General features: G+C 43.8%; 1 protein-coding gene across 1 annotated transcript in view; it reads left to right on the top strand.

Moving 5' to 3' along the window:
- The first annotated feature begins 8860 nt into the window (after positions 1-8860).
- The window catches only part of Tnr (tenascin R), a 189889-nt gene continuing 173332 nt past the window's right edge, over positions 8861-25417 (top strand). The window contains exon 1 of the mRNA XM_051147658.1: positions 8861-8958. The gene's annotated coding sequence lies outside the window, so the exon portion shown is untranslated. The remainder of the gene's footprint in view (positions 8959-25417) is intronic.

The following is a 25417-nucleotide window of genomic DNA, read 5'->3' on the forward strand; positions in this document are numbered from 1 at the left end:
GGCTATGTATGAGGTGGGCCAGATAGCCACCATCAGAAACAATATGTTCTGGCTCTAACCCGAAGTCACACATTTGGCAGGCAATGCTGGGTAAGGCAGGAGTATTCTAGAGCCTAAGGGAAAAAAAAAGACCCACCCCGCTGTGGTGGCAAGACAGGGCCTATACTGAAGAGGAGACCTGGGCTCTCTTTCTCCTCTGGGCTTCCTTTCATGGAGTCTCTCATAGGGAAGCACATGTCTTCAGACAGGAGATTACCACAGTGATTGATGGCTAGCAAATGCAATTAGGCCCCAGTTAAATGCTCTCCAAGGGGTGCTCTTCCAGTATTGTAATCCAGCTTTGGTGATCACTTTAACAACTGTGCACTGGAAGCTTCTGGTAATGAAGGATTTGTCTCTGTTAGGTTTTAGACCCTGAAACGTTCTGACCCCTTCAGATGCAGAGAAGCTGTAAGCAGAGGGGAGAATGGAAAGGGGGATGGGAAATTCTGGATAGTGGGACATATGCCTTGTATGAACGTACTAGTTGGCCAAGGACCCAAGATGGCTGGGATTCTCAGTGTGAGTTAGGGGACAGAGGTGCTTTCAGAGGTCAGAATTCTATAGTATTTGCTACTCACTTTAAAGCTTGGAGCATTATTCTTTAATTCCACTATTTTGGGTCTTTGGACTGATAAGCCAAGACAGACAGACAGACAGACAGACAGACAGATAGACAGACAGACAGATAGGACCAATATTGAACCCTGCCCTTGAAGCATTCATACCCTAGCTGCCAAGGTCAAGGGCAACCCCGTCAGACTTCCAGGCAACAGTAGATAGCTCGGCTACATAGAAACACTAATGAATTAGTACATTAAATATTGACTCATCTGCAGAGCTGAAGGAAGGACAAAGATGTCATCTGGACTTCTGCCGGCCTGCGCTCTTAGCCCAGCTCTGCTCCTTCACAGCTAAATAACCTTGAAAAACTTACTTTAATTCTTTGTTTCTAAATTTCCTGATTAGAAAAATGGAGACATCTTAACTCATGTTCTGTTTCTATAATAAGATGTAAGAGTCTGGAATCACTTATTTGGTTTAGCTAGCTCATGGTTCCAGAGGCTGGGTACTCCACCGTGGTGTTGTATCTGATGGGCAACTGAAATGTGGGCCTTCATCATAACATGGTGGAGGGTGACACACAGCAGTGGAGCCTTTTTCCATTCACTTACGAAGCCATCAATATTGTCATGAGAATCTCACACTTGTGATCTCATTTGATCCTGATTACCTCCACACACAAAGCCCGACACCACTAACAGGAAATTGGGGACCAGGTTTACAGCACAAGAACTTCTGGGAGACACATTCAGTATAACAGTGGCTAATAAGGGTAGCTTCCTTACAGTCTCTTAGTGGGAATTCAGCAGGACAATGCACAGAAAGTCATGGCCTTGACCATGGCAGTGTCAACAAAGCCAGTTTCCTCTCTGCTCTCTTAAGCCAGGGGCCCTTAACCTTTTTCATATTGGGAACTTGGTACCTGGTGAAGCTATGAATCCCTTTTTAGGAAGAGCAAGAAAGAGGAATATATGTGTGTGTGTGTGTGTGTATATACACACACACACACACACACACACACACACACATATATATATATATATATATGTTTATGGGATTGCAGAGGAAATTGCATTTTATTGAAATATAGTTATCAAACTGCTGAAAAACCAAATTTGTGGTATAGTAATATACGTGTTTCTTTATTAACATAGTAAATAATAAGATCTACTGGCAAGCCTAATAACTGCTATAATTTTGAAGTAGTAATAAGCTTAAACAATATTTCAACATATCTACAACTGTAATGAGATATAAAAAAGTCTACAATTTCTATGTATTGGTGACAACATTATAGCTGTTCTTAATAACACTGTGACTTGTCGCCTAATTCAAAATTAGAGATACTGCTAAATTTTCCCTAGAAATTGGTAAAAAATAAAGATGTAGCCTTTTCTCAGATAAGTTCATAGACTCTGAGCAAAAACCTATTGCTGTCTGGGTTGATAAAAAAAACACATCATAACCATGATTTCTAAACTTTTAAGCAATATTTTTTGTCTTTACTAAAATAAAAATATAAACAAAGAAATCTTAAGAAATGTCGCTTCTTGGGAGGGTGGGTTGAGGTTTTAAAATATCAACCAAGAGCTACACCTAACACTGGCATAGTTAGGCTATGGGCTTTACTGAGTCTGATCCATCGAGGACCATTGTGTGGCAGCCATCTACAGAAGGATGTCAGATCACAAGAGATACTGATCCAGCTGCACAGACCATGACTAGAAGTCAGAGTCACTAGAAGTCCCAAAGGAGAAGGGGTTCTGCCCTTGACAGCTCAGCTCTGTTGCCTTAGGCGCTCAGATGGCTCGCTGATTTCCAGCCCTGCTAATATAGTCCATGCCGTCCTATTGATCGCAAATCTCTCGTTAGATCTAATAAATACCCTCAGGTCTGGACTGTGAATTGTGAATACTGGAAACTGCCCACTTGATGAAGGAAAACAAGTGACTCTGCTTCAAACCTGACAGATATTCAGATCAGGTTCCTGACGCCCGTAGCACAGTGAAGACTCATCCCAGCGACCCACTTAGAATAATGATAACAAGGCAGTTTATATCAACACAGACGTGTGGCTAGGGATGGTCTCTCATTCCATCCGAGGCGATTTTTCTATGACAATCTTGCAGCCTTCCTCTGGAGCAGGAAGGTAGTTTTGCATGTGTTCAGTGATCCCAGGTCAACTTGTAAAACAAGAGGCTTCCTTTGGCTTGTCCAGCCACTGTTAACATCTGTAGAGACCCCACTGTATAAGTTCAGAGCACAGAGGAAGTCAGACCCCCAACTTTCCACATCCCTATGAGCCAGCTGCTGGGCTTGGAGGGCTTGGACATCCTCCTGAGGGAGCAGAAGTGTGTCCGGTCACCACTCTCAGCCGAGGGCTTAATGTTCCCCCCAGATGGGACCACCAGGAACCCAGCAGACCACTAGAGCAAGTCGCAAAACACCTCTCTGCTTTTCCCCAGCTTAGTTCTTAAAGGAACGCCCTCTCCTAGGATGCGTTAATGAAACACTGACAGCAGATTCATCAAAACGTAACTGTGTGCTTTCCTAGAGGGACCCTGTGACTCTGAAGTGACACACCTCGCTTCCTCTAAGCCTAGATAAAGGTCACAGCTAGAGATGACAGGCCAGCCAAGCTCCTAAGTGCAAGACACCACATTTCAAAATATTTTTAATAAAACAATGTGGAAAGGGCAGCCTGTTCACTTTCTTTTCCACCAAGGCATTCAATTAAACCTGAGATTTCTGGGAAAATCTGAACCCTCATCCATATTTTCCACTAGTAATAATTACAAAAGATAATTACGAAGCCTGCCTGTCAGGAATTCTGAACAACACTACCTCTGCTTAATTAATTGCTAATTAAGATATGAAAGAACTGAAGTGTCTTTTATACTTCCTCACTTTATTAGGCCACAGAAAATCTTCATCAGAGATAAGAGAAACCTAAATATTCCAGATTGAGTTCCTCCTTGGCTTAGCCTGCCTGGTAGAGGGTGGGAGGAGGAGAAGGCCCACTATGGGTGAGATGCCTTTAGCTGTATCATCCGGTCTAAGGGCATAGCAGAGAGGAAAGAAGTGAGAAGGGGCAGGAACTGACAAGGTTTGAGGCTCTGCCTTCTGCTCTACACTAGCTAAGTCTTTTACATGCATGCAGTAGATCTTGGCTGCAGTCCTGCAAGGGACTATTGCTATACCCACTTCACAGATTAAGAAAGGGAGTAAAGGCTACATTAATTCCTCTTTTTTTTTTTTTTTTTTTTTTTTTCTTTACGGTGGAAAAATACCTGACAAAAGCAACTCAAAGGAGAAAGGGTTTCCTCTCACAGCTTGGGAGCACAGGCCCTCATGGCTAGGAAGGCATGCTGTCAGGGCCGTGAAGTAGCTGGTGATATTAAATCTGCAGTTAGGTAGCGGAGTGAGAGGACCGCCGGCGCTCAGCTTGATTTCTTCTTTTATTCCAGTCCAAGACCTTAACCCATGAGACAGTGCTGCCCACATTCAAGGTGGGTCTACCCATTCAGTTAAACCTCTTTGGAACCCCCTTCATAGGCACCCCTAGAAGTGCATTTCCACAGTGATCCTAAAACCCATCCAATTAACCATCAAGATTAGCCATCACACAGGCTTTAAGTGCCTTTCTTTTCCATAAGTGTGTGTCTGGCAAGGAATAAGATTTGAGCCCAGTTTTCTGCTCTCTGTCTTTTGTTTATAAAAATGGCTTGTTCTGCACATTCACTGCACGTTCATGATTATGGACAAAGCCAAAAGCATTTGTGGTAGCTAGCTTTCAAGGGTCCCCCGGCTGATCTTTGCAATCTGGTACTTATATCCTTGTACCGGCTTTTTCCACATAAAAGGGTCTGATGTGTGTGTTAGAATGTTGCAGGGATGATAAGAGTAGTCACAAAAGACACCGTGACTCCCAACCTCTTCTCCCTTAGACTGCTCACCCTGGAGTGAGCAATCACCATGTTGTGGGGTTTTTCCACCAACTCTTGAGACACCCATGGGGTAGGAACTGAGAACCAGTCTGACAACTAACAATTGAAAAACGCTGGAAATAGAGTATCTTGAGCAGGTCTTCTGGTGACGGAGGGCTCACCAGAGCATCAGGAGGGTCCTAGGGCAGACCATGCCTACAAAGCCCTTTTGAAGTCTCAATGGACCCACAGGAGCTACTAGACAATAAATGCTAGCAGCTTTAGTCACAGGCTTTGAGCTGATTTTTGCATATAAGTAGATACAAAGTTGAGAATTCACCAACTTATACATCCTGCCCCCACCCCCCACCGAATCATAATTTTGCCAATACCAGTGGGTCAGAGAATTCCTCTTAAGGAACATTGACAGGTCTGTGTCTGAAAGCAGGAGTCTGAAGGAGTAAGGCATTTAAGGTTCCTCTTGGGAGGAAACTTTGGGAGACAGAGACTATGAGTCAGTTCACCAACAGCTGCCTAGGGTTCCCATTTTGTCAGATGGATGACTAAGCACAAATTGTTGATCATTCACAACCTGGTCCATTGTTCGGCAACCAACTGCTGGAAAAACTGAAAGAAAAAAAAAAAAGGATTGATTATGCTTTCAGGTACTGGGTGATTTTGTCTAGAGCCCGTCAGCATCCTTGGAATCAATGGCCATTACTGATACGTCAACAGCAGTTAGCAGCACGTAAATCCATGCCAGTCAAGTTCAAAGTTTATCCTGAATACTAACACAAACCACTGCTGTGACATCTAAGGTCTCAGCCGTGTTTTATTCCTGCTCCTGGGCTGGCAGGTGCCTTTCTTCTGCCCATGTTTCACCTAAGCCATAGGGGAGACACGCTCCAGGCTTTGAGAAGTCTATGACTGAAGTCAGCATGGCCTCTTGGGTAGTGCTCCCTGTACTGTGCAGATGCTTAGATCCTGCCTGGTCGGTCAGGAACAGGGAGCCCACACTACAAAGACTGAGCCAAGCCCCTTGGGTCGCTGAGCTCACTTTCAGTACAAGAAGGTCAGCATTTGATGAGGAAGGAACAGATACCGCATGTTTTCTGGAAATACTTCTTAGATTTTTCCCCCCTCAAAGATGAACTATTACAAGCTGACATTAGAAAATCCTGGGCATCAAAGAGGATACAGGTGAATTTTGTGAATGAGCAGATGCAAACATCCCATACATACTGGTTTGCTGAAGCTGCCCAATCAGGTGCTCTACCCTTTGACCTTTGGCTATATCTCTGGTGCCCTTCACCCCGCTGGGCCCTCTAGAAGTGGGAAAGTTGAGAGTATTTTGACAACATGGACCTTGGCGTAACATTTACCTCAGCTAAGCCTCTGAGACTTGCCACAGGAATATGTACCTATGTTATGATTCACCATCTTCACTACCTGTCATAGCAGTTCTCCTTGTCCCCAGCTATATGGAAGTCTGCCTTAAGATAAGTCCTTTATGTTATAACTTAGAGCTGTACAATGGTTTATCAAATTAATTGGACCCATTCATGAGCTAATAGCTGTTAAATCACAAGGGTTGGAATGTTGGGTTCATGATGAGCTGCATTCTGACAGAGTAAATGTAGTTATGATTTCAGGAGAATTGGCATATACTGTCTCAAATGCAATTTCACCCTTCCTCAGCCCATAGCTTAAAAACACGCTTTTTAAAAACTGGTTAGAGGAAGAGCAATGTACTAAACTCCTGGTGCCCAATGTATTAGTTCTAACCTTCTAGATTAACTCTCCCTGTATTTGGGTCATTTTCCTTGTGCCTTGAAAAGGAAATTACCTTACCGTGTTACAACTGCCTGGTGCCACAGGTGACAACTCCTTGACAGCAGGGGCTGTGTTCAGTTCTTCATGCTGTACATGTCTCGCAGGCTCCACCGGTGACCACAAAAGTAAACAGTCTCACACATCCACACTCACATATGTCTCATGTGGGTATACTGTGAAAGAAAGTCTATAAGGATATACTCCATGCAGTCAACGCGGAGGTTAAAGATGCAGTGTTCAGGGAAGGAGAAGCAGGACAGCCACGTCATGGAGAATGAAAGGATTGCCTTGACATTTTATTAACATGTATTCTGTTAAAAACCCGTGTGTGTATGTGTAAATAAACTAGATGGGGATAATGGTGGTGGTTGTTTGTTTAATCAAAGCAAGTTGAACAGTGTTTTAGAAAGGCTGCAAACAAAACACTCTGTGTACCTGTGGCATACTCATAATTAGACTTAAATGAGCAAGAGGGAGGGAGGGTGTCCACTGCTAGTACTATGAGAAACCACCCAGCTGAGGAATTCCCCCCACAGATACTGGGGAAAGGGGCCCAAGAATTCCCCCTCTAAGCCATAAAGAATTTCTTCTCACAAGTTGTGTCCATCCCCTCCCCACCCCTACCCTGCACCACCACCTCCCAGCAGCACTCATGCAAAACTGATCCACAAGGGCTCCAAAGGCTTCTTCCCAAAGTAAGGAAGCACCAGAGCACCCGCCCGGTCCTTTCTGCTTCCTTCTGTCCCAGCTCAATCTGTTTCTTGGGAAGTGAAAACAAAGTGGAAGGATAGAGCCACTCTATTCGAGAACCAAGATGGGGAGAAATGACATATTTCCCGTGGGCATCTTTATAACGATTCCTTTATTACGATATGTACATGTCAGCCTTATCATTTTAAGATTTGAAACGTGATAAACATGCTGGTTGAATGAATTGATGACTGTGCCCATGTTTTGCTAGAGTAGCATGTTGCAGATTTTTGGAGTTAAGTGAACTGAAGAGAAGGGGATGTTACCAACACTCTCAGTAACATTTACTTGGTTGGTTCAAACGACATTGGACCAGCTCTCTGAGAGTGAAGTCACCACCTCACCTATAGAGGGAAGGGAAGAAGGCAACAGGTAGTCAAAAAAGGAGAAGGAAGGATGGAGAGATTGTTTAATATTAGAGCTATCTGCTCCTTAAGTGAAGTGAAAACTTAGGATGGCTACTGTGTAGGGGGAGGCCCCGTCCAAGTTCTGCACGGGGCCCCTGATTAAGAAGGCTGACAATACGCTTGCACAGAAGCTTCCATTTGCTGTATCCAAATTTCCTCCCAAATTACCTGCAGTTCTCCCTTTTGGTGAGCAGCTACATCCTAATTGGAAGAGGAAAATACCTATTGTATATATGCTCTATAACCTCTGTCTCTGCCAGCAGCAAAGCTGCTGAGAACCACTTTACTCTGAAGGTGCAGCCCCACAGTACTGGCAGCCTCCCTCTCCAGGCAGCCAGAGTATTCAGCAGAGACTGATGCAACCAGCCCTTCTAGAACACGGTGACCTCTGCCCTTCCTACCTCTCTGGGGTTCCAGGAAGGCCTCCCGGCAAGGCAACTGCATCCAGGGACAGTTTAGAGAAGACGCCTAGGCCTTAGCAGAATGCTTGCAGCCTCCTCCTTTAGATTCCAACCAGTTTTGCAAATGCATCGTCTTTAGGCATCTATAAATGAGATCCCTAAGGCTTAGTGTCCCTTTTGGAGAAGGCTTAGTAGCATTTGTGAACAGGAAGTCCTTGAAGGCATAATTATCGAGCCACCAACTGCATTGGCAGATCTTTAGGAACTGTGTAGAGGGAGCCCCGTCCAAGTTCTACACAGGGCCCCTGATTAAAAAGGCTGGCAGTATGCTTGCACAGGGGCTTCTACTTACAGTAGCTGGTCATGCTTTAGGGTGATGGTGTTTCTATCCAGAGACGGTTATTCTGCATGCATTTATTCATTACCTATTGAGCTCCCCTTTGTTAGTATTGTGCTTGGACATGATCCAAATAAAGCAGGAGGAGGATAAAGATGCTGACCTTGTGGAGAGTCAGGAAGGTCCTTGAGAGCCTGAAGTGAAAAGTCAACAGATAAAGAGACTCCGCCAAATGCTAATTTCATCATGAAGGAGTACTCAACATGCTGAAGACACTGAGGGGATAAAGGGGACTCTGGTTTGCAGGAGTTGGAATGGGAGGCTTCTTGGAGGAAGTGACAAACATCTGTTGCAATCAGATCATCCAAATCTTGTCACAAACACTTTTAAAGTTATTGAATGTGTTATGTAAAACATATTTCTGAATCTACGATGATTCTACGTCATTTTTACCTTAGATATTTATCATTTTATCACAAGGTTGTGAAACTTAATCAAAAGAATTAATAAAATAAATAAATAAAACTCTGGAGAGAGCACAGTAAGAGGAGAGAAAACAGAAACCGAGGTTCTCACTGTAAAGCTACATATTCCTTCCTGTTGCAGGTGTCTGCAACAATTCAGAGGACAGAGCTGTTCTGGAGTTAGAATCAAAGAGCGCGCGGTCAAGAGAGAACATCAGCGAGGACGGCATCACGAAGGTACTGTGTGCTGTGGGCCTATTACTAACCGCCATGCCAATGGCCACTTTAAGCCTTTCAGTAGGAATTGCCTATTCCCCGGGACCGAGACCCTTTGTCACTGAAACAACAGCCTTGGGGATACGCTCCGAGAAATGAGCTGGCCAATAGCATCAGCTCCTCTGGGCGTCACACGGTCCCTGAGATCACTCGAGAAACCAGGTACTAAGATTTTGGCTACTCATAAAATAGTTCTGAAATGCATTTCATGATGTGGCTGGTAATAAAAGTGTCTCGGTGCACTCCGTCCCTCCAAGAAAGCTAGACTTGATTCCCAGCCCAGAGTGCCTGCACAGGGCCTGCATGAATCAATGCTAAATTATTCACCAGGCTGACTCTAAAAATTCCAGAGTTCCAAAACCCCTAATAAAGTATTATGAAAAAATATCCATCTCTTTATCTCTATCCATAACTATTTATACGGCTGGAGGAAAAACCTGTCGTTTTATTTCTTTTAATTTAAAAGCTTTCCTAATTCCTTTTTCCTACCACATATATATGTCTGAAAAAATTTGGGGTTGAAATAATAACCTCTAAAAAATGGTCGAGAAGAAAGGCTCTGAGGGTGCTGAGCTGACAGGCGCAATGAATATTTCACTCCCTCAGTAACTTGCATGGCACTCAAACCTTATTCACTGAATTGAGAACTTTACAAACAGGTGTGTCTGGGTGGGTTTTATTATTATTATTGTGCAAAGCAATGATGATATACCCACCAGCCCTTTCTGCACTATTTGTTTACACAGTTGTAAAGTCTGTCGAGGAAAAACTCATTTTCTTCCTGCGCCTCATTGTGTCCTTGCCTTGTACTCAGTATCCTTCCTAGCATCCTACAGCAGACACAGTACAAGTCTCATCTGAAGCTCCACATCACAATCTTCCCAGATTGTCCTCAGCAGCACCCTGTCTCACTTAGGGTCATTTGACTACAAAGTATCAAAAAAAAAAAAAAAAAAAAAAAAAAAAACCCTGTCAGCCATTAGCATTTCAGGGTGAGCTGGTGAGTTTGAGGTTTCAAGGCTACCAGCTGAGTGAGAACAAAATTTCTGCAACCATACAGAACTAGAACAGGTTGGATCAGCTAGGCAGTGGTGAGGGCTACCTGTCACAGAGCGTGTTTAGATGGCGATGGTCTCACTTACTTGCACTCTACTCAGAGAAAACATTTCTGTACATGGCAAACCACTTGAGTTGGGGAAAGATTAAAACTCTCATCTAAAAGACTTCCTCAGATAAAAGCACTTGATTTGTGAGCTGACTTCTAAGCATCCGATGCCAGCAGAAGACCCAGGGTACTTTCACCCTTCTCTGCCTAGATGCTGAATAAATGACTTAATAAGATTGCTTGGGATGTGAGAAAAACCTTAAGGTGGTTAGAGTACCCCATACCTCCACCCAGCCCTGCGAGCTGAAGCTCTTGCTCAAGGGATTAAAAGGATGAAAGATGGCTCCAGGTTCATGAGTGAGACCCTAAGGCGGGAAAATAAGTACTTTGGCCAAGATGAGCAGCAAGAGAAGACAATACTGAGGACACATGTCACTGTCACATTTGGAAACAGCATCATTCCAGTATTTAGGCCCCTGGCTTCAGGCTTACCCTTGAAAATGAGTGCACAGCCCAAAACAACATGGGCTAGATGAGTCTAGGTGAGTCTGCTGTTTAAAGAGAACCCAAAGGATAAAGCCAGATTCCATGACAGCCATATCCACGCCAGGATCAGGATCCATCTCGGTTTAGGGCTGGTAGAAGCTCCTGGTCCCAGGAAAAGTCAAAACCAAGATGGGAGGGAGAAGCACCCACAAGGCAGATAACTACTGTCAGGGGCCCAGGACAAGGATGGAGAGTTCTGCTGGGTCCCCTGAAGGTAGGACTTCTCAGAAGGCTGCAGAAATTGGCTCAGGGTAATTCTCAGACTCAACCATTCTCTGTCAGTTATGTCTGAAAGCCACCCCCAGGCATAGAAGCCAGCTCATCTTTCCTTGCTAAGCCTTGTCACATGTTGTCACAGGTGCATGGTGGACCTCTCAGGAGAACATGGCTTATGCAGATTAACTTTCTCTCCCCCGCACTTACAAATATCTTTTTTGTGAATGCTGCGTGATATAGAATTGCAGATGTTACCAAAAAGGAGGACAGCTAGGTAACTCCATGGTTTGGCAGTTTGGTCCAAGGTAAGCTCACCAGGCTGGGTTGAGCTGCCTGGATCAGTTTGCTTCTCTTTCTTCCTCCTCAGTCCCAATGCATTTGTGAGCAGCTTATTTTAAGTGCTGATTAGACGAGCCCTTAATAACATTAGAACTTAAATGGCCCCAGATAGGCTTTCAGCTTCTTGCCAAATGGAGACAAATGTGATATTTGGGGAACTGAGCTCCCTGCTTTGTGGCTGCTCTGGATGGCAGACGCGTTTTCAAGCATTTTGCCTTCTTCCCAGGTTCACTGCAGCCCGAGAGTGGCTTTGTTTGTCTCCATCAGGGCCCTTTCATCTCTAAGGAACTTGGGTTCTATGTTGATGGTCCTGATGATCCTATATTTTCAAGGAAAGTTAGGTTGGTGACCAAGAGCCCAAGGAGAGCTCTGTCCTTCATGTTCTATAATCTACAGGAAAGCCTCTCAGTGTCCCCACACCTTCCGGAAACCTTGAGTTCAGGAAACAGTGCTTTTGAGCAACTACTACTTTATTTATTTAGTTCATTAGTGTCAGTAATACCCGAGTTTGGGTAGAAACAACAGAAAGTGATAAGGGATGGTTTTCTGTGGCCTATGTATATTAGTTCCCTCTGTAAGTCATATGTGGACTCATTTCCAGCAAAGACAGATGCACTGATCAAATAAATATGTATAGCTTTCCAATTTAACATTCTGTAATTTTGGGGGAAAGGTAAGAACAGAATGGGAAACAAGAAGAAAAAAAAGATCAAAAGTAAGCATAAAGGAATGCTCTGGTGCTGAGGTAAAGATATTACAAGCAAACAAACAAGTGGGGCTGTCTTCCCTACTGTTGATTCTCAGGCCAGGCTAGGCATCCCCAGGAGACAGGCAGGAGATGGAGAGGAAGCTGAGGCCAAGAGAGTATGATTGACAAACCTGTCCTACTGTTCTGGCCCTACGAGTTCCCAGTTCAAGCCAACCTTCACGCACACATCATTGGGTAGTTTGGGATGCATTGTGCTGCAGCCAGAATCTGACACGACAGCTGCATAGGCATGGCTTGCTTTAGCTTTGGGGATTGCAGAAGCTCAGTAGAGTTCAGCCCCAGGATCATGTTTGATTCTATCTCAAACTGCAGTCAGTAAGGGCTCAAAGGCTGTTTGATGTGGAGAACTATAAAAGGAGTGTCAGGGGTCTTCGCCCCTATGTGCAGCCTGCGCCTTTGAGAAGGTAAGCACTTGTCCAGTTGGGATGCACCTTCATGGAGAGAATATTGCCGGAAAGGTCACTTCTCCTTAAAGTACTTTGCTAGTGTTGTGTTTGCGGCTTTCTCTCAACATTTGTGGCTGTGAAAAAGTCAATGCTATTAGGTCTATGGGTTTGCCTGCCCTTGCCAAGCCTTAGGCTATGTACAAAGGCTTTGTTTCATTTTGGCCTCTCCTCCGTGCCTTGTTTGGTCCCGTGTCTCTGTATGCAGAGAAATCAGCCTTCCTTCTTGCAAAGGCTCACTCTTCCCCTAAACCCAAAGTCTGATAGATACATCTACTGTTCTGTTCCAATGTCTCTTTTCATATATATATATATATATATATATATATATATATATATATATATATATATGCTTTTTTCATAAGCTATTTTTTCTCATCTTAGAGAAGACTTGCCTCCATTTAAACAAATAAAAGTAGCTTTCTCTTGCTCCATTGAACCTCTGTTGCCTCCTCTTAAACTCTGTGGAAGAGAGTTTTACATTTGCATACAACATTGCTCAGTATTTAATCCTGTGGACAAAAGAGATGGCCTACTCACCCAAGCAGGGAATCCAATGTGCCCTGGCAGAAAGATATTTAGTAAACAGCATGTGCCATGACCAGTGTGCATCCTGATCACATGCAGGGCACACTGTATGGAATGTAAGGATGCCTAGCCTCTGTCCCAAATCATAAATAAAGTAGTAGGATAAATAGAGAGGTGGGGATGAGAACAATATAAAGGTGGGTTAAAACTCAGCAGCTGTGTCTTCTGGAAAGGAGCTGAAAAGGTTGGACAGGAGTTCTCCAGATATATGAGGGACGAGGAGCAAAAGAAAGAAGAGAGGACCCATGTAGGTGGAAGAAACAGCATAGGAAAGTCAAGTGAAGTCCCTGGGGTCCAGCTAACATGAAATGTCATGGGCACTGTGTGCATGGTAGGCAGACAGGGTGGACTGAGGGTGCAGAAACTATGTGCTAAGGCGTAGCACAATCAGATTGCCTTGAAAATGGTCACTGTGGAGCAGCAATGCGAGGGGCCACGAAGCAGAAAGCTGGTGTAACAGTTCAGTCAGGAGGAGATGGGACCTGACTCCAACACAGCACTGTACGTGAATGAGGGTTCTAGACTGACCTCCTCCATCCTCCACAAATGTACCAGAATCCGTGGTGTGTCTCCCGTTCTGAAACCTTGAGGCATGTGTTGCACGATTCTCATCGAGCTTACTCGACTTGTATTACACTTATTGTGCATTTCTGTAATGTTCCTGATCAAATTGTATCGTTGTCTCCCCCTTTTTAAATCACAGTACCTCGCTCACCATGAGCACTGAAAGAAAGGTTATTTAGTTGAATTGAATTTTCAAGAGCTTCTAACCATGAATAATTGAGGAATCAGCCATGTATAAGTGCTCATCATTTACATAATTGTGTAAACAAGCTGATAAAAAATTTTATTTTCCTCACTACTTTTATTATCCATGAATGCCTAACTTTGCAGCTCTCCAGGTTTCAGAGAAACATTAAAAATAACATTGCCTGAACAGTCAGAATCACAGGGCACACTGAACCAGGAGCAGAGTCCCGAAGGTCAGTGCACAGATACAAATTGATACAGCTAAGTATGTACTGAAATTGCCTTGTAACATACGGATCAGAACTGATCAAAAGCAGAACTTGTGCCTGTGTTGAAAAAGAGCATGTAAAATTATCTTTGGGCATGTATGTCATCAAAGCAAGTTTAAATTATCCATGCTTTGCCCTAGATGAAAATACCTATGTTGTAGTTTCAAAAATATTATGTAAGGAGATAATTGGTACTTACAGTTTTATGATTGAGTTCCTGTATGTGTGAACTCTATTGACCTCCTGTCTGCCTCCCCATCCATACTCCCTCTCATCTCTACATCTCTTTCCTATCTCTTCATCCCCTCATGCCAAACCAAAGCCAACTTTGTCTAATGTACCATCTACATTGTCACTCAAATGCAAACCCTAGCTCCCTCCAGGAAACATGAATCAGAAATCTCCCAAGGCTGGCCCACATCTACCATGTGTAACCAGTAGCTGAGTACCACTGGCCTGTGACATGTAGGCAGCAGAGATGAGGAGAACATGGTGGAGGAAAGTAGATAAAGCGAAAAACAAGATAAACGAGGGTAAATGGGAGAAAAGGGTAAAAGATGAAGTTAGCAAGTTTTGGGAGCAATTTTTGTATGGAATATAAAGGCCACAGGATGGGGTACAGATCATGAGTCCTGTTTGTGGAGATTTTGGAATTTGGTCAAGGGAGCAATTCTAAACCCAAAAGACAGACCATCACTGCACTTGGCAGAATATTCAGTACTGTCTATATTTCTGGGCTAGAAGCTCAAACAGGACAAGTATCAGAGGATGTTCGGAGCTGATAACCAAAGAAAACTTCAGAACAGAGCTTGAGCAGTCAGCCTTGACTGCATAGCTGATGTGTATTCAGGAAGAGCATGTGAGCCTAGCACCTGGAGCTTTGGAGGAGGCGGGAGGGAGACTAGAAAGAAAGAAGGAGAAGGGAACAGAGAGAAAAGGCAGGGTGTGATGATGATGCAGTAATTACAGATAATCAACATAGCTGTTTTTTGTCTCCATGGACACCTATGCTAACCATGGGTCTAGTTTGGTCAAAGACCAACACTGTAGGGCAGGAAATAGCTCTAGGATCCCAGTCATGTCTTTGGCCCTGTCTCTGTGATGGCATAGTGGTGAAGCCTTTCCAAGGTCTGCTTAAAGAGAGTGTTTTTGCCCTGACAGCCTTACACCTTAAAGACAAAAAAAAAAAAAAAAAAAAAAAAAAAAAAAAAATTCTGACACATAGTAATTGTACATATTTATGAAATCCAGAGTAACATAATTGGTGTACCTATCACCTCAGTCATTTATCATTTCTCTGTCTTGCGAGTTTTAAGAATCCTTCTTCTAGCAATTTTGAAACATTTAATTAATGCTTGTGAACCATAGTCACCCTACTATGCTACAGACCGTTAGGAATTATTCCTCTCATCTAACTGAACCTCTGTGCCCATAGCGTCCTCTAGCAATCTGCCTCCCATACACCTTACCTGGGCTGCGCAAAGCACTATTCCACTCTCTACAGTGACATAACCTTTCAGCTTCTACACGTAGGTGAGGTGTGGTCCCTGTCTTTCTGAGTTTGACTTATTATTACACTTAATGTAACCAGACTGACACTGACCCCCTGGATTCTCTAGCAGTTGGATGTAAAGAGCCCATAGAAGATCCTCAACAGCCTTTGCCAGTAGAAGGATCTGTAAACCTTTGCAACTAATGGAGTGAGTAGTAAATTATGGGGAATACACTAGATGGACAACATACTAGAAAATTCTATGGCTACCTGAAGTACACTGTAAATGATGTTATGAAATTTCCCTGTTCCCAAAATTAACCCCACTTCACCATCACCCTCACTCAAATTTTAGAAAAGCAATAACACTGGTTGCACAGTGTCACCTGCCATTTGAGATACATTGTTGTCAAGGTTGACCGTGCCAGGTTCTTCTTTCAGAGCCAGTATACCCAGGGATACTTGTTTCTCCATACTGGACTACTGATGGTTTTAGTAGATATTTTTTCTGTTGTCTAAGAGCCACTGGAAGAGGATTATACAGACTGGAGATGGTGAAATGATAGAAGAAGAGAAGATAATTTTAGGACATACTCCTCCAGAAAATGCAGAGTTAAGGGTAAGCAATATACTTGGATATAATTTGGTGGCTGGTCTGGATAGCTACCAGGTAGAAAATCTAGTCAGTGAGCAGTGAGGGAGTGGGGGCTGGGGAGAAGAGGGGGCAGGAGAGAGAGAGAGAGACAGACAGAGAGAGAGAGAGAGAGAGAGAGACAGAGACAGAGACAGAGACAGAGACAGAGACAGAGACAGAGACAGAGACAGAGACAGAGACAGAGAAGAGCAAAGCTCCTTAAGGAGCCATGACTGATTCTAAGATTTTGTTGACCATATTCAAGGGCCACCTGAGAAGGCCTAGCATCACTTCAGCCAGCAGCCAGAAAGAGGAGGAGAGTGAGAGCAGGGCAGGGCTATCTGTGAGGCTTTGCCAGGCAGTGGGCTGAGTCAATGTTTGTGCAGCAAAGTCAGACACAGCCACAGAAAGTTTTCATCAGGCCCGGGGAGGAAAACTCCCAGAGTTCTCTGGCAGTGCAGAATAACTGTGGCCATGGGCCAAGGGGCTGCTACATTCTCCTGCTGAGTCAGCTGAGAGCCCTAAAGTTGGGAAATGATTTAAGAACTATAACGATGAGAACTCTGATAGACTGCTTCCAGAATTTCAGGCACATTGAATGTTCAGTCTAGAACTTTAACAATCATTTCAGTTCAAAGAAATTATAGTTTGTTAATATTTTCCCTGTGATAAATGTTGTTTGGGTTACTTTATTCACTCATTTAAAACTTATTTGTTTGTTTGTTTGTTCATTTATCACTTTGTATCCCAATCATAGCCCCCTCCCTACTCTCCTCCAGGTCCCAGCCTCCCTCCCTCTTTCCCCTACCCCCCTTCCCCCTACTCCTCAGAAAAGGGGAACCCATCTACTCCCACCAACCCATCCAAGTACATCAAATAGAAGCAGACTGAGCACATCCTCTTCCCCTGTGGCCTGGTGAGGTAGCCCTGCTGGGGGAAGTGATTGAAAAGCAGGCAACAGAATCTATGTCACAGATAGGCCCCCTCCCCTTACTAGGGGACCCACATGAAGCCTGAGCTGCCCATCAGCTACATCTGCAGAGGGGCTTAGGTCCAATCCATACATGGTCCTTGGTTGGTGCATCAGTTTTTGTAAGACCCTCTGGTTAGATGGCTCTGTTGGTCTTCTTGTGCAGCTACTGTCCCCTCCAGGACCTTCTATCCTTCCCCCTCCCCACTTTTCCACAAGACTCACTATTCTTGCAGACGGGAGCCTATCATAGCTATCCTCTGAGCAGCTTCACTCAGCAGCAGATCAAAACAGATGCTGACACTCATAGCCAAATATTCGCTCATTTTTACCACCTGACAATCAATAGTAGTAGTAGATGCTGTTATTATTTCCATTTACAGCTTAGGAAACAAAGGAATAAGCCAGGAAGTGGAAGATCAGGAAATTATACCCAGGAAGTCTCTGTTCAGAGCTCTTCTCATAAGCTCTGCCTTGAATATCATGTAGTCAGACACCAACATGGAAAGGAGGCTGCTCTTTGTCATTTGACTCTTGTCACAGTCAGCTTAGTGTGTACTTACCACTTTGCAAGAATAAATTGTTAGGAGAGTGATCATGACATATCTTGTGGGAAAGTGCCCCTGATTCCTCATGGAAGAGGAATTCTGTTCTGGAAGGGAAGCAGGACAGTATAGGAAGTAGCCTATCCCCCTGAGTCAAGCCTCAGCACAGGATATAATGGAGCCCAAGGAAGTATAATTCTTGAGATGATGATCTGGGAGTGGAAGACCAGATGCATTCATCCTAGGGTGTAACACAATGATAGAGTGTATTGATGAGAGTTTGATGTGATCAATGCAACAAAAATTGATGGTGAGTGTGAGGATACAGGAGGAATGGTGATGCATGCACTTATTGAGTGAGCTGTGCTCACTTGAATACTAACTCTGGCCACATGCTAAGTGCTCCTGGGAGAAACTGAGAGCTAGTCCATTAGGACCTTGCAATTTAAGGAGTTATAAAAAAAAGCAATGCAATGATGGTCATCTCTCCCTCCCTCACCACATGAGAATACTAGAAAAGGTCAGTCCTGATTGCTTTTAGGAAGACTCTGAAGATCCAACAAGGTGGGTCATAGGTAAAGGGATTTGCTACCAAGTTTGACGATCTTAGTCCAATCCCTCAGATCTGTACAGTGGAAGGAGAGAACTGACTCCACCTGGGGTATGCATGAATCCCTAAGCCCTCTACAGAAACAAGGTGTGATATTTTAAAAAACAAAGAAGACATTGGCAGTTAGATATACTTGAGTCAGGCCACTGCATTAGAGGCCTGTTCAGGTGAGAGGCCTTTAAGATGAGGATCATTGCTGTTTGGTGTGGAAAGAGAAGATCGGAGGAGTGAGCTGTAAAGAAGAGTAACAACGGCGCTGGTGGAATTACGGTGGAAAGTGGCAGGTCTTCTGCAGTTAACATTATCATGGGTCATTTGATGAAGGAAAGGAAAGGACTTCTAATGCTAATGGAGATGTGGAGGTACATGTCTGGTGTAGAATGAGAATGCCTAGAGCTTTATCAAAGGTGGCCAGGGTCTTGCATTGTAGAAGGGTGGATAAAGGTGTTAAGATTGTTATGGGAGCAATTATGATTGTAACTGAGGTAATGATAAAGATAATGGACCTGTAATTGGAAAGCTGGTGGCTGTAAAGGAGATGGCGAGGGCACCCGAAATGTAGAGGGGGTGATAAGAGAGGTAATGGTGGCCGTGTGAAAGGTAATGGAGTTGTAATGTAGATGACGCTAAAAGGTAATGGAGTTGTAATGAGGTGATGGCTGTAGAGTTTGGGGGAAAGATGATCATCTTAATGGAAATAAGAGAAACTATGTGACGCAGGTGAGAACGGTATGCAGAATGTGGAGCTGTGGGTGGCTAGGGAAATAATGACCAGCTACACCCCAAATTCTCATTACATGAGAAGTTCTAATGGACCCTGGAAAAAGATAATGATGTTAATGGAAAAAAATTGGTGGCTACAAGAACATCAAGAGCTTGTGATGGCATTTGGAGCAAGAGTGGGAGAGAGCAAAGGAGAGTAGGGCTTGAGGGGTGAATGCATGTGGACCCTCATGTAGGTCTCATGCGTGAGGTGAGGTGTCTGAGAGAGTTTACTAGGCAACAGCCCTGTGGATCCTTAGGCTTCACACAGCTGCTCTTGCTTATAACAAGCATGTAATACATACAAAGCTACTCTGTGGTAAACAGACCTGGCTGAAACGTCAAGTTGAATTTACAGCCTAAATTTTGCTATTAACATTGGAATGATAACACACTAGCTCATATATAGTACTTCTGTAAGCAGATGTGTAAACAATTCTGGAAATTGTGAGTTTCCTGGAAAAAGGAAAAATGAATGGATGGAGGGACTATTTGTATCTTCTCTCTCTCTCTCTCTCTCTCTCTCTCTCTCTCTCTCTCTCTCTCTGTCTCTCTCTTTCATTTCTCTCTCTCTCCATATATTTTTTCTATCTACTATTTATTAACAATTTACCTATCATTTATCTATTAGTCCATCATCTATCTACTCATAGACACACACAAACACAGGCACATGTAACACATACACACACACACACACACACACACACACACACACACACACACACACACCACTAACACTCCAAGTAGGGCAGCAATTGTTCATTTCTCCAGGGCTCGGTGGTTGACTAAGTTCTTTGATGAGGAAGAGCATCTGTGCCAGCTTGTGCTTGTGTTTCTTTCTTCTGTTTTGAGCTCCAGGAAGGAACCAGGGAACTACCAAAACTAATACTACCTAGGAGCATGAACAAAGGTCAACTATCTACACATAATGACCCCAGAACATATCAGGAATTCAGGAGACACGACTAAGATACAGGGCTTAGGAAGGAATCAGAGACATTCAACAGATCTATCACCTACCCGAGGAGATGTGCAAGACATTTCCTGCCTCTGGATCCAACAGCATCAAAACCACTGGGAAAGATACTACAAAAATTCAGACTCCCAGGTCCCATCTCATGGAGGGTCTGATCCTGCATCTTTAAAACTTGCTATGAAAAGTTACTATTTTTCTACTAAGTGTCAACCTCTATTCCCTATAAGGTTAGAGAAGTGGTGAGGAAAGCGTATTTCCTGGAAACACATCAAATCTCACTCTGAGTGACTCTCCCTTAACAGTAGGATTTGATTATCCTCTGCCTGCCCGCCCCTCCCTCTCAACCTGCATACAAGGTCTTCTGCCCGGTGAGGAATCACACAATTGGATTATGCAGTTTTCCAGCAGCAAATGATTTTAAAAATACCAAATGGTAAAAGTTAGCACAGGAATCCTATTTTTTCCAGACTAGAAGAATGAAGCAGTACAGGAACTGAAATCTATGTCATGGGCGTAGGAAGGAACATGCCCAAATAGGGATTCACAGTCTAATTATAAGGATGGATGTGGATTATGGCGGGGGAAAGGTTGGTGTCTTCAGGCTATATTTGAAAGTCTCGCCTTACCAGTCTTCAGATATATCAGTTTGCTCTTTCAGATACTCAATGATTAAGAAGTGTCAAAACCATAGCAATATTCAATTTATGTTTCAGGAAGTGCAGCTCATTTCTGCCCTTAACTGAAGAAGTTGTACACAGGTGTCAGTCAAAACTATTCAAAGGAGGAGATCATTGCTTAACGATGTGTCACGGATAAAACTGTCCTTTCCATTCCTGAAACACTAGAATAATTTTCAACAGCCCATGGCCTAAGTCTTCCTCATCCTTCTAACCTCTACTCCTTCTCACATCCTCAGCTTCCCAGAAGGTTCTAGAACGGTGCCATTATTACTTAAGGAGAAAATTCCAGGCCCTGGTGGTGCCACTTTGCCTTAGAGAAAGCCAGAAATGTACCTGACTTCTCCACTGAGAATTAACTAAGTCAGTATGAACTGATCCACTGAGGAGCCTCTCTTGAGAGTGGGCTCACATTCAAGGTCACTCTTTCTTTCCTTATCACCCCTTTTATGGGATGTGGACCATTCAGCTCTGTTTTAAACTTGTTATTTTCTCAGTGATATTGACCTATCGCTTAAGAAATAGAACCTTTCCCCTGAGCCGAGTTGTCATTTGTTAGTCGCTAATTGCTCATTAACCTCCCAGGTACTTCCTGGAAGCCAGGACCTCGCCTCTATTTGTCAGGGTGGTTCGCCGGGTCCCCCTTTAATAAAATTACAACTTGAGGAAACAAATCATTTATATCAACTACAACCCCGTGGCTTCCTCTCACGTTAATCATTTCAGGCAGGTGCTATTAGGTAATTCAATCACTGGGCTACGGAAAGCTGCCACTGAATTAATGAAGAATGAACTCAAATTCTAAGAAGAGATTTTCTGAATAAATGCCTCTGAATAAAAAAGTGGGAGCCAGCCCTGTAACCACAATGCACAGCAATAATATAAAATGCATGTTAAGCATAATCTAGCGTTCATCCCTTCTCAGTGATGAGAACTCTTTAGGAGCCACAAGAATGTATTGTGGCTACCGCTAGGGATGCTCAGCACTCCACACTTGGCTGCCACTTCCTAATGAATAACGTAAGCTGAAGGAACTTTGGAACGCTCGCTCCAACATGGAATGTTAGTTTATTCCCGTGGCAAGTCTTTCCTTTAAAAGCACATTTGTGTCTGCAGCCCCCTTCAGACCCTGAGTTCTTTTCCCTCTGTATAGACCTCCAGGGGGTACCCCTGCCACTAGGATGCTCTGCTCGCAGTCACCAAGGAAGCTTTCAGAAACTCACCTATGACCATGCCATCCCACTTAGCTCTCTCCAGTCTCCTTCATATTCAGCACCCTTGATGTTCTAACAAGTCACACACAACAATTTGGAGTGAGGCTTCTGCTTAATCTTTCCAGACTGATTTCATAGCAGTCTCTTAATGGAGTATACCCATGGCTCATCCAAGCCTGGGTAGCTGCCTTCTCTCACAAAACTACCCTCTTACCCCTTGCATGCCTGTTTGAACCTAATTCTCACCTGTTCCAGGTGATCTTAAACACTGCCCCCTCTCCTCTGACCCCTACCCCCACCCTATTTTTGGGTTGAGTTAGGACTTTCCTCCCGGGTTCCTGGGCACCTGAGGCACAGAACTCTAGTATTGATCTGAACACTTGGTGCTGTAACCTTTGCAACATAAGTCTTTCTCTCTAAACACACTGACAGCTCCTTGAGAATGAGGCTGCCTAGCATTTACCCATACGTCTTTACCCATACGTCTTTGGTGCTGAGAATGCAGTAGATGCATAATAAATACATGATGAATGGAAGAGCCAATGATGGAATAAACAAAGTCATGACTCAATAGATGAGAGAACCCAATTGCAGGACTTATATGAATTCTAGGAGCCACACGTCCATTCTCCAACTCAGGGCAGAAATGTCTGAAGTTTCTTTATCATATACCTGAAATTCAGTGAGGGGAGACTTAGCCCAGAAAAAGTAGGTCTCCCGACAGCTACTGAAAGCATCACGGCATCTTTAGCCTTATGCTCCTCGGTGAATATAAACGGCCCTGCAGCATGGGTAGGATTCTTCCCTGCACGGGAAACGACTGTTAGCTCTGTTAGCACCAACCCATGGTGACCCTGGGTTGCTTTTCTGGAGCCCAGGCTTCCAGCTGCATGGGAGCTAACTCTGTACACTGCATTTGGCTCTTGCCGTACTGTGGTCGCCTGGCATTTGTCATGCCGTGCTTCATCAGAGAGTTAATCAGGTTTGAGTTTTTAACAATGTGCTAGTCATGCCCACTTAACTTAAAATCAAGCCCGCTCAAGCATTAGTCCATCCTGTTCACTCACTCTGGTAGGCTTGGCATTTAAAACTTTAGAATTTATCATCAAGGAATACCGTACATCTTAACCAAGCACACTCTTATCCATGAATCCTTTCATCTGGCTGAGGTAGTTCAGGTTTAGAGACAGTGTTGCCATGGAGGAATGTCTGTATTAACTCATCTGGATACCATAACACATGGCCACAGATCTGGGGGCTGCAGACAATACACATTCATTATTTTATGGTATGTAGACCAGATTCTGGGCAGTTGTCTTACCTAAAAGCATGTGTACAATTGTGGAAATATCTTATAAAAGGAATTGCATAGATAGCATCTTTTTTCCTTGCCAAAGTTCTGAACAAACATGTATATGACAGGGCATGGTCCCAGTTGGGAACTTGATTCCATCTTGATAAACTACTTGGTAATGTGAGTTTTCATGTAGCTCTAACACTGAAGAGTCTAATGAAGAAGACCTCTTCTCAACCAGTGATGGTTACCCTAGGTTGAGGAAGGACTCCCTTCCATGCCCCACGGCCAGGGATAGAGCCCATGTGGAAGGGTTTCTAGTGTACCCGAGAACACATGCCTGCCTTCTGTGGACAGTCTGGCTTCCAAAAGGAAGGGAGCTGCCCTATACACAGTTTCTCATTCTAAACTCAAAATCAGACCAGGAGCCAAGGGAAAGTCACAGTTGTCAGAGCTGAGTGTAGGTGGATGAAAAACACCAGGAGTAAGAAGAATCCAGGGTTCCCCTTGTAAATACCAAGTATATGGCAGGGGAGTTGGGCGCAAAGTGCTGTAGCACATATGGCAGAGTTGACCATCAGTGACAAGGGTAGTGAGTGTTCCAGCAGGTCTGGAACCTGGAAACTCATCAGAATAGCTTAAGATTGTGTGGTGGAGTATACGTACCTGGATCCCAGCCTATGGGTGTAAGCTGGCAGCAAATCCAACCTGAAACTCTACAGCATGTGCATAAGGAAAGGTTAATGTGTCTGAGGGTCATTTAGGTGGGGTTTTGCCTAAGTGTTCACTAGACTAGACTCTTTTGATCACCATTACAGATACCAGCTTGAACTGTTTGCATGGAATAGAGAGTGGTCTGGCAGAATCCAGGGGCATTTTAAAAGGCAAAATGCACATTGAAGGAAGGTACCTGTCCCAGAAACTAGAATGCTTCCAGACAGCTGGCAATGTGGTTTCCCACCTCTCATTTCAGCTTCTTTTGACTGCTGCTATATTTTCTGTGTTCTCCTGTATATGGGAGCAGAAGACAAGAGAACTGAAGCACAACACAAAGGTATGTGTGTTCTGACAGACAGACAGACAGACAGACAGACAGACAGACAGACAGTTCAATGCTTTTTTAAATCACAGTTCCAAATGTATAACAGGACAGAGAATCTGACTGGCCTAAGTCATATCAACTGCACCCACCAGGTCCAGGGACTTGGAGTCACAAGATCCACCCCTCCATTTTGTTTTTAATTGGCACATAATAATTATACATATTTATAGGGCGCAGTGTGATAGTTTAATGCCCATAAACAAAGTGGAATGATCAAATCATGCTTGCTGGCATTTCTCTCTTCTTACGCACTTATTTCTGAATGCTTGAACTGTTGAACTCGTCTCTTGTGCTTTTGTAGAAAATAAAATACATAACAAATTGCTGTAATCACCCTGGCAGTTTGTGGAACGCTGGGTTTCATTTATTCTTCCTACATGACTGTAGCTTGACACCTTTTATCTGTTCCACCTCCCACCCTCTTCCCCTTTCTTAGCTTCTACTGTCATCTGGTTCTAGTCTCTTCTATGAGATCAACGTTTTGAACTTCATAGGAGTAAGAACATGAACTATTTGTCCTTCTGGGCCTCCAACCCTCCATTTGAGGGTAAACACTTCTCAGGGAAATCACCATATATTTGGTGGATATACAGAGAATTACAGGTCTAAATTTGAAAATTGTGATTTTTTTTTGAATGTCTGATAAAGCTTTCAAAATGTTAAAACAAATTGTTATATTTTGTGCTTATTTGGGTGTCAACAGTGTAGCACAGATGTGGAAGTCAGTGGACAGTTTGTGTGAATTGATTCTTTCCTTCTGCCATGTGAGTCCTGGGGCACTAACTCAGGTCCTCAGGCTTGGAGACAGGTGCCTTTGCCTGCTGAACCATCTTAGCAGGCCCATGTTTAAGCTTTCTGTGGAACGAATACAAATTTTTAGTGGAATCCTTGAGATTGACCCTTTTTGATCTATTCAAAAGCTCCAGAGATGTTCATTTCTATCAAGAGGGTGCTTCTCCTCCTAAGTGAGTTCACTCCTTCTATGAGAGCTCAGGGGCCGGCCACGTGCTTCTCCCTTAAGTGAAACAATTCTTTGAAATAAAAGGTCTTTTCTAGAAGTGGATGCCAAATGTACATGTGTTGGAAGTGTTGTGTTTTTAGTGAATGCCAGCCTCC

This window comes from Acomys russatus, chromosome 6 (assembly GCF_903995435.1).
Source record: "Acomys russatus chromosome 6, mAcoRus1.1, whole genome shotgun sequence".
In the NCBI taxonomy this organism is placed as follows: Eukaryota; Metazoa; Chordata; class Mammalia; order Rodentia; family Muridae; genus Acomys; species Acomys russatus.